The sequence below is a fragment of the Durio zibethinus genome, chromosome 26, assembly GCF_047325235.1.
Source record: "Durio zibethinus cultivar Kanyao isolate XHJ-2024 chromosome 26, ASM4732523v1, whole genome shotgun sequence".
Lineage (NCBI taxonomy): Eukaryota > Viridiplantae > Streptophyta > Magnoliopsida > Malvales > Malvaceae > Durio > Durio zibethinus.
In genome coordinates, this window is record NC_143187.1 from 11,042,941 (window position 1) to 11,060,303 (window position 17,363).

General features: G+C 31.5%; 2 pseudogenes; both read left to right on the forward strand.

The window, feature by feature from the left end:
- Window positions 1-2,391: 2,391 nt before the first annotated feature.
- LOC111274254 (uncharacterized) lies at window positions 2,392-10,301 on the forward strand (annotated as a pseudogene).
- Window positions 9,680-13,062, forward strand: LOC111275131 (uncharacterized protein At5g48480-like; annotated as a pseudogene).
- The last annotated feature ends 4,301 nt before the right edge of the window (window positions 13,063-17,363 follow it).

A 17,363-nucleotide genomic window follows, 5' to 3' on the forward strand; every position in this document is an offset into this window, starting at 1 on the left:
CAATGGTTTTATCGATGGAAAAATATGTCAATAAAAAATTAAAAAAATTTTGGACATTACCAATGGAAATTTCATTGGTAAAACCATCGATAAAAATGAAAATTTTTTTATTACCAATGAAAAATTTCATCAGTAAAACTATCTCTAAAATAAAAATTTCAAAACCTATCACTATTAGCCCCTTTGCCCCCAAATTCCCAAATCCCTAATTATCCCCCTTCCCTACCCTTTTCCCTTCCCTCTCTCACTGTCCCCCTCTCCTCTCCCTTTTTCTCTCCCCACGACCACCTTGCCACCGATGCCACCACCTTATCCCCTAACTAGCTCTGGTGAGTTTTTTTTTTTTTTAATGAGTTTATTTTATGTTTGTTTTTTTTTTTGTTGAGTTTAAGGTTGTTTAAGGTTTAATTTTTTGTTATAAAATTGATGAAATTTGTTTGAGTTTTGGTTGCCAATATGTTGAGTTTTTGTTAGTTAATTATTTGATGAAATTTATCTGGGTTTTGGTTTTATGTTGTTGAAATTTTTGTTGATTTTATGTTTGTTGAAATTTGTTTAGGTTATAGTTATACAGTTGTTAAAATTTATTGGTGATATATTTTTATTGGATTTTTAATTTGTTGAGTATTGTTAATTTTTGTTTGAATTTATTTTTAGTATTGGTTTTAGGGTTTAGTTATTTATTTTTTATTTGTGAAAGTTTTGTTGATATTTGTCGGGTCATGTTATATATTTATTAACTTTTAGATATATAAGATTTAGGATTGGTTAATTTGGGTTTAATGTGTATAAATATTTATATATTTTTGTATGGATATCTTATATTTAATATTTTCTAGATTTTAATAATAATTATATAATTTAAAATTATTTATATTGATTTGAGGTTATAATTTATATATTACCAATAACTATATCTCATTTTGAAGTAATTTATATATTATTAATATTTATATTTGTTTTGAAATAGTTTATATATTTGATAGTTTAGGGAAATTTATTGAAATATTGTGGTTTTATTGTATTAATCAAACTTAATATAAATAAATTATTTATTTATTAATTTTTAGATATATAAGATTTAGGGTTGGTTAATTTGGGTTTGATGTGTATTAATATATATATATATATTTGTATAGATGTTTTATATTTAATATTTTCTAGATTTTAATAATAATTATAGAAATAAAAGTTAGTTATATTTGATTTGAGGTTATAATTTATATATTACTAATAGCTAATGAGTATTTTGAAGTAAGTTATATATTATTAAGATTTATATTTGTTTTGAAATAGTTTATGTATTTGATAGTTTAGTGCAATTTATATATTACTGTAGACACCCTATTTAGTCCAGACCCAAGCCCATTGGGTCTGGTCCAATAGGGTTTGGGTCTAAGTCCATTGGACCCGGTTTAAGATCCAACTAGTAGGCTCAATTGGCTTTTATTTTTATTAATTTTTTTTATTTTTTTGGTTGATTTATCTGTTTTATTAGATTTATCATTAGTTTAACAAGATTTAGTGATAAAAAATAAAAAATATATCTTTGGTCTAAAATTGGAGGTTGTGGAGTTACTATAAGTTTTAATATGAGGTAGGATGAATTTTAAGTTTTGGATAACCCAGTCGAATGAGAACTTTGATTTGATCAAAAAAAAATTTGATATGGTCCTATAAACAACAACAAAGCAACGGAAATGAAAGAAGGTGAAACCAACCAACAGAAAACAACAACACGACGACTGGTAAGCAGCGAAGCTGAGAAAGTAGTAATAGCAGTGAAAAAAGAATATCGTCGGATTCCAGCTCATCTTCGACTTTCGGTGATGACCCCACCGATGTAAACCCTAATTTCGATCCCAAACTAATGGATGAACGGTTTGGTTTGTTGACATTGACTGAATCGGTCGGATTGGAACATAATCATCGTGAAAATGGCGATGGAATCGCTAATGGATCACTGAATCATGAGAGAATCAATGACGATGACAAAGACGATGATCGATTACGAGTGAAGAATGAGGAAATGTTTGGCGATAAAGGGTTTTTGAGTCCCAGCAGTAGCAGATACGCCGCTGAGAGAGGGAGCAGCAGCGCAACGAGCACGTCCAGGATCGATGAAGCTAGTGAGATTGACGATAGTGAGATTCAGGTAATGAGAGACGATGGGTCACTTGAAGAAATCACCAATTCTCAGGCTTCTTCTTGGGTGTCCGGTAAACGCCACGTCGATGAGGATGATGCTTCGATATCATGGAGGAAGCGAAAGAAGCACTTTTTTATTTTGAGTAATTTTGGCAAACCAATAAATTCCATATATAGTGATGAACACAAGCTAGCTAGTTTTTCAGCAACACTTCAAGCTATTATTTTTTTTATGGAGAATGAGGGAGATCGTGTCAAATTGGTGAAGGCTGAGAAACACCAGGTAGTCTTTCTTGTGAAGGGACCAATTTATTTAGTTTGCATTAGCTACATAGAGGATCTTTTTGAATCATTAAAAGGATAATTGGAGCTTATTTACGGTCGGATGATACTTATCTTAACAAAGTCGATAAATAGATGCTTTGAGAAGAATCCTAAGTTTGATATGACACTTTTGCTTGGAGGAACAGATGTTGTTTTTTCTTCCCTCATCCACTCATTTAGTTACAGGAGGCCAGAACGGAGGAGTCGAAAAAGCAATGGCAGTGGAGTTCACGACGATGAAGCCACAGCTGATGGTGGAAGCACCAAAGGTAGTTGATGCACTGTAATTTTACAAGACTGCGTTTGACATTATCGATAATAGCTATACTCTTTACCCCAAGTGCAAGGCTGAGCATGAGCTTCTTCATATCCTCTCTGTTCAGTTTGAGCTCGCTGGCTCTACTGTTCTTGTATCTGACATCGCTGGTAACTCTGCTCTTGTGAAAAGTGAAAAAACTGGATGTGTGCTTTGTATCAAGACTGAGGACATAAAAGCTGTTATAGCCAAAGTCGTGAGCGCTGAAGCCATTGCAAAGGGCGGTGACGCGTGCTGTGGTGGACACGTGGGCAAGAACAAGGCTTCATATGGATACAGTTGGCTCATTTGCTCTCTTACCAAGAATGTTGCTGACGTTCCTACATTGTTGGGATCTAGTTCCTTAAATATTTTTGAAGAAAAGTTAAAAGTATCAATTTTTCTTGAAAATAAGGTTTTTAAAAAATATATTTTTGAGAAAAAATTGAAAGTATCAATTTTTCTTGAAAATAAGCTTTCCAAAAAAGTATTTTTGAGAAAAAGTTGAAAGTATCAATTTTTCTTAAAAATAAGTTTTCAAAAATAGATTTTTGAGGAAAAGTTGAAAGTATCAATTTTTTCTGTACAAAAGCAATCATTTTTTTTCTTTTTATTTTCTTGGATTTTCTTTAAGGTTAAATAATCTGACTATGGAGCCTCTGCAAGTGAAACAATAATTTTCTTGCATACTCTTGAGGTGAGAAAATTTTTTTAATTTTTTTTTAAAAGTATTAGAGTCAATTGAGAATAATTTTTAATAGTTAATTATTTGGTAAATTTATGAGGCTTATTGGATAATATAAAATTAAGCTGGTACCATCTTTTGATGAGCATTGTGAGAGTGTTATAACCTTCCTCACATGTAACCGAACTCTCGAATCCTGTTTTGATTAGTAGACCCAAACCTATTTTTTTAATGACCCTTAAACTTAAGTGTTCCCTAAAATGATAGATTTCTTAGGTAGCCAATCGTACATAGATAAAAAAGATTGGTGGCGACTCCTTCAAGTCATTGTCTAGCGATAGATTTCTAGATCTAGACGTTATGACAGCTTGGTGACTCCACTGGGGACGTCCGAGAGTCAGGCCAGCAAATAAATTTGTGTTATCCAAAAGCCTAATAAAATTAAACTTTTTGTATAGTTTTTTGTCATATTTATTTACTTTGTTAATTCTGTCATTCATATGTATGTGTATAACATGAGCTCTATACTCGAGCTCCATCCTTTTATGAGAGAGTAAAGTACTTATTGCTTTCGTGAGGTTTAATGCCTCCGTAGTGGGTAACGAAATACTCCCACTCAAATTAAACCTTTTTCGCCTGTAGCCTGTAATGGGTGAGGATTGGGATACCTTACTAGTCTGTGATGGACAATGATGTAAGGAGCAATTTAGAAACCTTTAGACTTTAGCCTTGAACTACATATAGTGAACCTTAGAAGTGCCTAACCCTAAGATAGAGTTTTTTCTACCCAATAATAGATATACCCTGAAACTAAGACACAAAAAGGGTGTTTATCTAATCATTTTGATTGTCTGACTTTGTGCATCATTTTTATTATCATATGTAACATTATGCATCGACATCACTTTCATTTTATCTATGAAACTAACTATGTTGTTTGTCTGATTTTATGCATCTGCATTATTTTCATGATCATGTTTTAACACAATCATTTGCATCATTTCATATTGGATTTCATCCATAAAAATGTACATTTCATTCGTGCATCAACGTATCATACATAAAGCATAGCATAGCATTTCTAATCATAATTGTGATACTAAAGGTTTAAGGATAGCTCTACCAAGCTACCCCACTCACTAATACAATATAAAAGCTCGAGCCAGACAAATGAAATAAAAAAATTTCAATCATCTCGAGAGATTAGAGAAAGGTCAGGAGAAGTTAGAAGAAGAGTTGAATAAGATTTTAGAGGCTTTGAACAAGCTAAACAAGGAGAAGGCAATAGAGAAGAATGCTAGCCAACAAGAGGAGAATGACTCACTGTACTCTTTTAATTTCGAGCCACATCAAGTCTAATCTGCACAAGGTCCACCACTACAGCAGTTCACCTATTCTGTGAGGTACACATATCCTAGAATGCCATCAGCTTCAAATCAAGGATAGTACCAAAGTTATATAAATTTTATTTTTACTAAAAAAGTAGTAAAACCAATATCAGTCCTTAATTTGGATGATCAAAAAAAAAAAAAAAAATTAAGGCCCAAAGAGAAAAGAGCCTATAAAAGCCTTAAAAGCTAAATAAAATATAAACTTGTTAGAGGAAAAGTTGCGAGCAGTGGAGGGAGTCGATTTGTATGGCTTAATTGATGCTGTTAGATTCTGTCTAATCCCAGATGTGGTTATTCCTTCAAAATTTAAGGTGTTAGAGTTTGAGAAATATGATGGTACAAAATGTCTAAAAACTCATATTACCATATACTATCAAAAAATGGCTACCCATGCTAATAATGAAAAGCTATTAATGCATGTGTTCCAAAATAGCCTAATAGGCTCTCCTGTAAGGTGGTATGTCCAATTGGACAGGATCCGTATTCGTTCTCGGAGCGATATGACTCATGTTTTCATTAGTAAATACCAGCATATAATAGACTTGGCCTCTAATCATCTTTCTTTATAAAATATGAAGAAGAAAGCAACTGAATCATTTAAAAAAATATACCCAACGATGGAAGGATGTTGCTTCTCAAGTACAACCTCTTTTGACTGAAAAAGAGACTACCGTATTATTTATCAGCATTTTGAAATTTTCTTATTATGAAAGGATGATAGGGAATACCATAAAAAATTTCGTTGACATGGTGATTTCAGGCGAAATCATTGAGAATGCCATTAAAAAATGGTAAGCTGAAATGAGGAGAAACTAAGAAGGCACCCGAGAAGAAAGAGACTGAAGTTCAAGCTGTAGGTTTTGATAGACAGTTCAGGGGATATCAACCCTATCTACCCCAAGGTTACTATCCTACTGTGAATAATGCTTCATCTTATCCATACCAACCAGCCCCACAACCACCTAATTCATCCACATACCACCTATTTTTATCCCTCAAGCTCTCACATACAGCTTTAACATTCAAACTCCTGTAAGACCCTAAATTTATCCTGTTAGCCTGGCAAGTGATTTACGAGAGCAATGGACTATTCGAGAAAAGCTTATATTTGATCCAATCCCTATGATTTATATGGAGTTATATCGAAAGTTCTATAACAGCCACTTGATTACCCCAAGTCGTGTAGAGCCACTTAAGCCACTATATCCTAAGTGGTATGATCTTCAGCTCACTGTGACTACCACTATGAAATTACTGGTCATTCTATTAAAAATTATACTGCTCTAAAGCATAAGGTGCAACAGTTAATCAATGATGAAATATAAGTTTTGATAAAAAAAGAGCAACAACACTTAATGTTAGTGGTAATCCATTGTCAAATTACAATGTCAATGCTCTGAGTGAAAATCAAGAACATGTTGGTCAGAAAAGGCTCGGAGAGTCGTAATGAATCAAGGGGTAAGATGTCAATAAAGATCCTTTACTTGATTGCATAGGGACACAATTTTGGAGAATGAAAATAAGGCTGATTAAAAGTTTCTTATCATTTTAGGATTTCTTTTAGAGTAATATTAGGTTTCTTTTAGGCAGTAAGATTTCATTTGTTATCATTTCAATAAAAGGTAATTTAATGCATTTTATTACATTTTCTTTTTCATTCAACCATTGTTTCATACTTCGTCACCTTTCATAACTTTTCATTCCCATTCCTATTCTCAATGATGAATGTTTAAACAATAATGCTAACAATAATTCTGGGATTTAATTTTAAAAACTCATTCACATTTATTGGAGGAGATTATTTAAGTAAAAAAAATAGGTTACTAACAGATATGAGATGGATATATCTTGAAGATGCAGTCTTTTATAATGATCCATAAGCATATTTTTGTTCAATAGATGATGTTCAAGGAAAATATTCATATTTGAGATGAAAAATGGCCATTTTTCTTTTACCACTTGAAAAACCATTCATTGCTACCCCTTTGAGCCTACTATGATTTCTTTTTCTAAAAGAACCCCGACCAAGGATCACCCTCCACATTGGGGGATAATTTTTAAGAAAAAAAAGAGCCTAAAGATTAAAAAAGAAAGTAAAAAGAAAAAGAAGAGAGCAAATAAAAATACCACACCTGATTTGAGGCAAAGTAATGTGAATCTTTTTTATAAGGAGTTAGGTGAATGTGAAAAAGAAAAAAGTAGTGAAATAATGGGGTAAAATGCCAAGTTGCATCAAGTGATGATCCTTTGGTTTTGAACCCTTTTAATTTATATTTTGAGCCTATTATATCCATTTTTTATGACCCTTCACCATGGCCTACATTACAACCTTTAAAAAGTTCATTTGGATCAAATGTGGATGCTTAAATTGAATGGTCATATGTTGGGCTAAGACATGCTCAGGATGGAATGACAAGATCATGCTTCGTTGCTCTAACGATTGATGTGAAAGATGGGTGAACAAATGAAAGAAGGCAAAAAGAGAAAAATGAAAAAACAATAGAAAAAAATGAAAAAATGAAAAAAATGAAAAAATGAAAAAATGAAAAAATGAAAAAAAAAAAAAGAATGAAAATTGAAAAAGTGAAAAATGAAAAGAAGAGAAAATGAATACTCAAATTGAAAACTCGAGATGATGATTTGGGTAGAAAAAACATCTAAGCCAAAAGTTTGATGGACAGTTCTAGCATATGGAGGATCAAGGTATCTGAAGATCTCTCAAAACTGGGGTAAAGTTTGATGAGCTTAAAATGATTTTGACAGTCAATGGAATGAGTTTTTGAAAAAGAATCTTGGATTAATATTCAAAATGGTCGAATATACCAATCATCCCAATAACATACATCCAACTTATTTTTTTTCCTATTTACTTTTGTACCAAGACTCATTTCTCATTTATTGCTTTTCTCCTAATGTACCTACTACTCTTTTGTTCTCACATCCCTAAAATGAATTAAAGAAATGTTTGATTGCATTATGTTTGTCAAGAATTGAAATGATAATGAATGAATGAATATGTGCTTAAAAGAATCTTGTATTCTTTTGAAAAGAAATCCAAGATGATAAAAAAAAATGAAGAGATCGTAGAAACCTGAGAAGGATGATTTGAGATAACACGTGGTGTGATCAAATGATAAAAATGGTGATGGGTTGGTTAACAAATGAAAAGAGTGTAAAAACTTGAAAAAGTGCTATGACCAAGTGATGAGTACAAAGATGAATTGGTCAACATGACTTGCAAGTTATGATTGAATGATGAAAATAATCAGTAGACAAAGTTTGTTTTGGAATGGTTAATGCTGAAACACCTATGAGTAATGACCCAGTGATGGTGGATGAAACTTATTCTGAAATTTGTTAGTGCTGAGAAGTCTATGAATGGTGGTTAAGTGATGATCGATTGATGAAACTTGTTTCAAAGTATTGAGAAACTGAACAAGGAAGACATGCGAAATGGTGGAGTTTTGAGAGCTATATTACCATAATTATTTAGAATTTTATGACATAGACATATGCATTACATGCATCATGGTGGCATCATTGCTTGAATAGTACATGCACATAATTTGATGAATTAAACTTTGTTTGGACATGCATGGCACTATGAGAATATAGGTTACCATATTTGCATCATTAAAAGGTATTTGCATATTTGGTCATAACATTCATTCATGCAAATTTTTGAGTCACTTGAAAAAAAAATTATGAATATTTTGATGAAAATTTTTAAGAACTCAAATGAGAATCTTTGAGGAGTGAAACCCTAAAGTTCGTCGAATGTGAATCTTTGAACTAGAATAAAAAGTTTTAAACTTTTGGATGTGAATCTCCAAAATACAAAGCTTCAACTTTTTGGATATGAATCTCTAAATTTTTAAATGAGAACCTTTGAACTTAGATGTGAAACTCTAAGTTTTATTGTTGAGCCTTTGAACTCAAATGAGAAGTTTTGAATTCTTGGATGTGAATCCCAAGCTTGCCAAATACGAACCTTTAAATATCCTTAAACTTTTGGACATGAGCCTCCAAAATTCAAATGAGGATCTTTGATGCGAGTCTTGTAAGTGGCAAATACAAATCTTGAGATCTTACAAATTTGAATGAAACTGAAACTTTGAGAATCAAATTTTAGTAAATTCTTATGAAGTTGGAAGGTTCTTGCGAATCTGAACCTCTTAATGTTGAACTCAAATTATGAATCTTTGAGTTCCCATTACAAAATTCTTTCAATCACGATCTATAACTCTTTTGGACATGATTGTCAAGGAGTAATTTTTTTTTCAAAGTTTCGTTGCCTCTGTTTAGAGGAGCAATTTACTTTTCAAAGTTGTGGTGCCTCTGTTTAGAGGAGCAATTTATTTTTTTAAAGTCGTTGAGCCTCTGATTATATGAGCCATTTATTTTTTTAAAAGTTGTTGAGCCTCTGATTAGAGGAGCTTTGTTTATATTTCTCAAAGTTGTTAAGCTTCTGCTTAGAAAAGCTTTGATCAAAATTTTACCAAACAAAAAAAAATGAAAATAAAAAAAAACAAAAAAATAAAAATAAAAAAAGTGTTGAGTTGAGTCTTGAATGGGTGTCTACGTCTTTGCACAATTCCTGTTTCACAAAAAATGTGTAAAGAGGGGCAGCTGTAGACTCCTTATTTAGTCCAGACCTAAGCCCATTGGGCCTGGTCCAATAGGATTTGGGTCTAAGCCCATTGAACCCAGTTTATGATCCAACTAGCAGGCCCAATTGGCCTTTATTTTTATTATTTTTATTTTTATTTAATTTTTTTAGTTGATTTATCTATTTTATTAGATTTATCATTAGTTTAACAAGATTTAGTGATAAAAAATAAAAAATATATCTTTGGTCCAAAATTGAAGGTTGTAGAGTCACTATAGGTTTTAATATGAGGTAGGATGAATCTTAAGTTTTGGATAACTTAGTCGAATAAAGATTTTGATCTGATAAAAAATTTTTCTGATCTGGTCCTATAAAGAGTAACAAAGCAACGAAAATGAAAGAGGGCGAAACCAACCAACAGAAAACAGTAACACGACGACTGATAGGTAGCGAAGCTGAAAAAATAGTAATAGCAGTGAAAAGAGAATATCGTCAGATTCCAGCTCATCTTCGGCTTTTAGTGATGACCCCACCGATGTAAACCCTAATTTCGATCCCAAACTGGTGGATGAACGGTTTGGTTTGTTGACATTGACTGAACCGATCGGATTAGAACATAATTATCATGAAAATGGCGATGGAATCGCCAATGGATCGTTGAATCAGGAGAGAATCAATGACGACGATGAAGATGATGATCAATTGCGAATGGAGAATGAGGAAATGTTTGGCGATGAAGGGTCTTTGAGTCCCAGCAATAGTGGATACGTCATTAAAAGAGGGAGCAGTAGCACCACGAGTGCGTCCAGGATCGATGAAGCAAGTGAGATTGATGATAGTGAGATTTAGGTAATGAGAGACGATGGGTCACTCGAAGAAATCACTGATTCTCAGGCTTCTTCTTGGGTACCCGAAAAACACTACGTCGATGAAGATGATGCTTCGATATCATGGAGGAAGCGGAAGAAGCACTTCTTTATTTTGAGTAATTCTGGCAAACCAATATATTTCAGATATGGTGATGAACACAAGTTAGTTGATTTTTCAGCAACACTTCAAGCCATTATTTCTTTTGTGGAGAATATGAGAGATCGTGTTAAATTGGTGAAGGCTGGAAAACACTAGGTAGTTTTTCTTGTGAAGGGACCACTTTATTTAGTTTGCATTAGCTGCACAGAAGAGCCCTTTGAATTATTAAAAGGATAATTGGAGCTTATTTACTGTCAGATGATACTTATCTTAACATAGTCGATAAATAGGTGCTTTGAGAAGAATCCTAAGTTTGATATGACACCTTTGCTTGGAGGAACAGATGTTGTTTTCTCTTCTTTCATCCACTCCTTTAGTTGCAAGAGGCCAAAACGGAGGAGCCAAAAAAGCAATGGTAGTGGAGTTCACGACAATGAAGCCATAACTGATGGTGAAAGCACCAAAGGTAGTTGATGCACTGTAATTTTACAAGACCACGTTTGACACTATCGATAATAGCTGTACTCTTTACCCTAAGTGTAAGGCTGAGAAAGAGCTTATTCACATCTTCTCAGTTCAGTTTGAGCTTGCTGGCTCTACCGTTCTTGTATCTGACATCGTCGGTAACTCTGCTTTTGTGAAAAGTGAAGAAATTGGATGTGTGCTTTGCATCAAGACTGAGGACATGGAAGCTATTTTAGCCAAAGTCGTGAGCACTTGAGCCATTGCAAAGGGAGGTGACGCGTGCTGTGGTGGACACGTGGGCAAAGACAAGGCTCCATATGGATACAGTTGGCTCATTTGCTCTCTTGCCAAGAATGTTGCTGACGTCCTTACATTATTGGGATCTGGTTCCTTAAATATTTTTGAGAAAAAGTTGAAAGTATCAATTTTTCTTGAAAATAATTTTTTCTAAAAAATATATTTTTGAAGAAAAGTTGAAAGTATTAATTTTCTTTGAAAATAAGCTTTCTAAAAAATATTTTTGAGAAAAAGTTGAAAGTATCAATTTTTCTTAAAAATAGTTTTCAAAAATGGATTTTTGAGGAAAAATTGAAAGTATCAATTTTTTTTGTACAAAAGCAATCATTTTTTTTCTTTCTTCTTTTTTCTTTTTTATTTTCTTGGATTTTTTTTAAGGTTAAATAATCCGACGATGAAGCATCTGTAAGTGAAATAGTAGTTTTCTTGCATACTCTTGAGGTGAGAAAATTTTTTCAATTTTCTACTAAAAGTATTAGAGTCAACTGAGAATAATTTTCAATAGTTAATTACTTGAAAAATTTATGAAGCTTATTAGATAATACAAAATTAAGCTGGTATCATATTTTGATGGGTGTTGTGAAGGTGTATAACCTTTCTCACACGTAACCGAACTCCCGAATCCTATTCTGATTAGTAGACCCGAACCTATTCTTTTAGGGACTCTTAAACTTAGGTGTTCCCTGAAAGAATAGATTCCTTAGGTGGCCAATCGCACCTAGATAAAAAAGATTGATGACGACTCCTTTAATTCAATGTCTAGTGATAGATCTCCGGATCTAAACATTATGACAATTACTAATTATTGAAATATAGTGGTTTGATTGTATTGATCAAACTTAATATAAATAAATTCAATTGTTCTATTTTATTCTTTTTTTCCATAATCTTTTCGTAAAAGTGTGTTATAAAAGTGGGTTCAGGTGGATGTATAGTCTGTAATGAATATGATTTTTTATTCATTTTTATCATACTAACTTGTTTAATTTTTTTCATTTTTGTTATTTTGAAAGTAGAATAATTTTTGTATATAGAAGTGTCTCGATCATAGAAATTCTTCGCGAAACCAACAAAATTGCACTAAAAAGGCTAATATCAAAGGTAAAATATTGTCATTAAAACCAATAATATTTTTCCATGAATGCGTTGTCTTATAATATGTATGATGAAATTTTGCAAAATCATTTGTGCCATTGTTGGATTATTTTTTAAAGTAGACCAATAATTACCTTATATTATCATTTATTCTTTTTTTTTATTTAGTGCAATAATATTAGCTTATATGGTTAATCAATAAAAAGATTTAACAATGCAAAGGTTTAACACTTTATATAACTTTAATTGCTCATATTTCAATTGATTCAATAATGGAAAAAGATCACTTTTGGATGTACTCTTGTTTAGATGTTAATGGACACATGACTCAAAAGTTTTACGATGGTGTGAAAGAATTTATTAGATATACTTACTCTCTACCAAACTTTATTAGTGATGAGAAGATTAGGTGTCTTGATACCGAATATGAGAATAAAAGATTTTAAAACTGGATGTTGTGCGTAAGCACCTTTATTATAATGGGTTTATAATAAGTTATATGAGTTGGGTCTCATATGAGGAGTTAGAAGTAGGACAAGCTTCTTCAATAAACAGAGATACCTTTAAATCGATAGTGAAATGAGAATAAAAAACTCCTATAGTAGAATGGTTATAGATGTTGTATATCTTGATTTTAGGGTAGACATGATAAAAGAACTAGGTATGGATGCCAATAAGGCAAGATAACTATTCAAATAAGAGTCAAGTGTAGATGCATTATGCTTCTATTCTTTATTGAATGATACAGATGAACCGTTGTGGTCAGGCTATACAAAGCACATAATCCTCTCTGTTATGTCTTAACTTTTAAATTATAAATCAGAGTTTAATATTAATGAGTTATGTTTTAATTGTTTACTGAACATGGTGAAGGATATGTTGCCAATAGATGATAAATTATTAAAAAATTCTACAAAATGAAAAAAAAGATGATGAAACTAGGACTTGGTGATAAGAAATTTCATGTTTGTGAAAATAATTGCATGTTGTTTTATAAGAAAACATCAAAATTGACATATTGTTTTATTTATGGTTATCCTCGATATATAAAGAATAAGTTTAGTGGTGAGACAAAAAAAATTCTTATAAAATCTTACGTTATATGCTATTGGTATCGAAACTTCAAAGACTGTATATATTAACTTAAATTACTGAATATATGACATGACATGCCTATAACCAAAGTCATGATGGTGCACTTCGACATCCTATTGATAGTGATACTTGGAAACATTTCAATCGTAGCCACAAATCATTTGCACTTGAACTAAGAAATGTACGATTAGGATTATGTGCTGATGATTTTTGTCCATTTGGTCTAAGTGTGAAACTATACTCTTATTGGCTAGTAATGATAGTGATATACAATTTGCCTCTATAGTTGTATATGAAGCAAGAATATATCTTCTTAAATGTGATAATTTCAAGAAAGAGTAGTTTGGGTCAAAATATAAATGTTTTTTTTAAGACCTCTAATAGATGAGTTACAAATATTATGGTCAAATAGTGTTATGACATATGACGCTTATAGGCAACAAAATTTTTATTTAAGGGTAACTCTTTTATGGATAATTAATGATTTTTTTGTATATGATATGTTGTTCGATTGGAGTGTTCATGAAAACTTATCATGTCCTTATTGTATGGGACAAGGAAAGTTATTTTGATTGGCTCATAAAAAGCCTTGCTTTTTCAATTGTTATCATCAGTTTTTGCCTTTTGATCATCCTTTTCAAAGGTAAAAAGATAAATTTAAAAAAAAAGTTGAGCATAACTCCACTATTATTCCATTATCAAGTGAAGAAATTGTGGCTTGATTAGATAGCTTTCATGATATCATATTTGGCATGAAATGTAATGATCAGAAGTTATATGATTTTGGGGAAAGTCATAATTGGTGAAAAAAATATGTTTTGGGAGTTACCCTATTGGTCAACCAATCTGATTCGACACAATCTTAATGTTATGCATATTAAGTGTAATAACTTTGATAATGTATTTAGCTCAATGATAGATGTTAAATGTAAAACCAAAGACAAAATAAAGGCAAGATTAGATCTTAAGGTGTGTTACAAGCGACTGAAATTGGATTAGTTGAAATGAATGGAAAAGTTTTCATGCCTAAAACTCTGTACACTTTAAGCAAAAAGTAAAGAAGAGATGTTTGTAAATGGGTTAAAGAATTAAAAATTTTTTAATGGTTTTGCATGTAACATTGCTCGATACGTAAACATGGCTGATAACAAGTGTTATGGGATTAAAAGTCATGAATGTCATGTTTACATGTAACTATTACTCCTAATTACATTTCGTGATTTGGTGCCTACTTCTATTAGGGATGCAATTATAGAGCTATGTCATTTTTTTTAAAGATTTGTGTTCTACAAAAATACATGTAGATTATATGAAAATGTTAGAAACAAAAATTGTGGAAACAATATGCAAATTAGAAAAGATATTTCATCTAGGTTTCTTTGATTCTATGAGCATTTGCCTATTCACTTGCCTAAGGAGGCAAAAATTGATGGACTTGTTCAATATAGCTAGATGCATCGATTTGAAAGATAATATATTTAAGTTGTTAGACATGGACATCAATTAATTTAATTTTCCTTAAATAACATATATGTTATGATATCATGATGAGTAGGTTTCTTCATTTTCTCAAGAAAAAATACACCAATTGAGCATTCGTTAAAGTATCTATATGTGAGGTATATGTTATTGAAGAGATTTCCATTTTTTCTTGTTTTATTTTGATCCAAATATGTCAATAGGATTGAATTGAGTTCTACGTAATGATGATAGAGGAGTTGTGGATTTTGATGGACGTTTTTCAATTTTTAATCATCCTGGCTGAGCATTTGGTCTATAAGATAACTCTCGATGGTTATTAACAGATAAGTATAGCAAGACACAGTTATATGTTTTATTAAATTATGAAAAGATAAATTCTTACATTAAGTAAGTAATATGTGATGTCTATAATTTATGTTTATTATAAGTTCACAATTTTTCTAATTCGTAATTGACAATGATAGGATATTTGATGAATCGATAAGAAGAGACTTTGTGAATATAAGTGATGTAGAATTGGAAAAAGAACGTGATGCTAGATTCCCGTAATGGTTTAGACAATTTGTAAGGGTTTAGCGAACATTAGCATATGTGAATATAAAATTTAATGCTATTATGTATTAATGATAATGATCAAATTTTTTGTTTTATGATTGGATAGGTTGATAGGCAAAATGGCAATATTGATCATCATGTAGTTGAAGTAGCTTATGGCCCTACATGTGTAGTTAGGTGCTTCAAAAGTTACTTTGCCAATGGTTTTAAGTTTCATATGGTTAACAATGATCGAACTCGAAAGATGATGAATTATAAGGTATGTGTGAAAGGAAGTTGTTACAAAGATTATAAACGTGACTTTTATGGTATCTTGAAAGATATCATTGAATTAGAGTACTTTAGAGTAGGAAATAAGGTTATACTTTTTAAATGTTGACATAGAGAATGGGGTAAAGGTAGATCCCCATCATGGAATTGTTGAAATTAAATATAACTCAATGCTTGCTAGCAATGAACCATTTGTCTTAGCTTCGTAATACATCAAGTTTCTTATACGAGTTATTTTTCTAAAATAAGAGATCAAAATGATTGGTGGACAGTCTTCAAAACAAAGGCCAGGAGTACATATCGAGTAAGTAATATTGATGGACATGAAAAACAGACAACTGATTTAAATGAAGACGTATTTTAAAAAGTTGAAATTTCTATTCCATAAAATGTTACTATCTTAAAAGACCTTGATAACCCTACACTTGTTGTGACCAGTGAATATGAAGAAAAAATTTTAGTAGAGGCGATTCAAGCTTAAAAAAAAAAAAAGAAGAAGAAGATGATGATGATGATAATGAAACACATGAGTTTGATTCTTCTAATAGCAATTGATGTATGTAATGTGACTTTTAATACTATAGATAATATTTATTTGATGTTCACAAGATATCTCAAGTAAATATAATATTTTATTACTTATTTTGTTTGAAATTAAAGATATTTTGCTAACTTTATTTAATCTTGTATTACTAAAGTAATATTATATATAATTTTGGTGTTATTGGAATACTGATAGAATATTTTTGTTCAATATAGATCGGATGATGAGATTTTTGGCAAAGAGTACTATCCATCGAGATGGTTTTAGGGTAAGCTTCAGTAGAGATGATGTATGTATCAGGTCATTATCAAAACCAATATAGCATGATCCACCATACGAGTTATTTGAACCATGCAAGTCAAGTTACAAATACAATTTAATTGATCATACAACGAGTAAGCTAAACCATGCGGGTCAGGTTCATCTTAGATACAATTTGATCAACCATACTAGTCACCTCTAACGCCGAAGATGGGTGATCCATCGATGGAGTAGTACTTCAATCCAAAATTAACCAATGATCCATCAATTGGAAAAGAAGAAGGGAAGACAACTAGGTAGAGGACTAGGGGACAAATAAAAGGTTACCGACTCTTTTAAATCTAGATAAGCGAATGTGGATTACTTCACTTGGAGACAAGTATTAATTATTTTCTTATTGTTATTTGTTTGTTAATGAATTTGTTCAATTAAACTAATCTTACTAACAAATAGATGTTGGTGGTTATTTTGAGCAATCGTTGATTAGCTCAATAATTTCAAGAATAATTCAAGCGAATTATACTGATCCTTGGCTGACATAAGGTAAAGTACCTATGTCAGTTAAGTCTATGATGTTTGATAAAGTTAAAGTAGTAAATGGATATTTATTTATTTATTTTTGTATATATTTTTATTTCATTTGAATTAAAAGTTCAAATTATTGTCAATGATTTATTGTATTCCTATTTATTATATTAGAAAAAATGTCAATGGATTGAGTCAGATGATGATCTTGTTCAACAAGCTTAGAAAAGTAGTTGAAGAATCGATTTAAAGACTTATTGTCTGACAAGAGAGACTTGGCAATGAAAGAGCGTGGAGTTAATAACATCATAAAGTGCAAAGGTATAAAACAAAGGTCGATCATAGCTTCGATT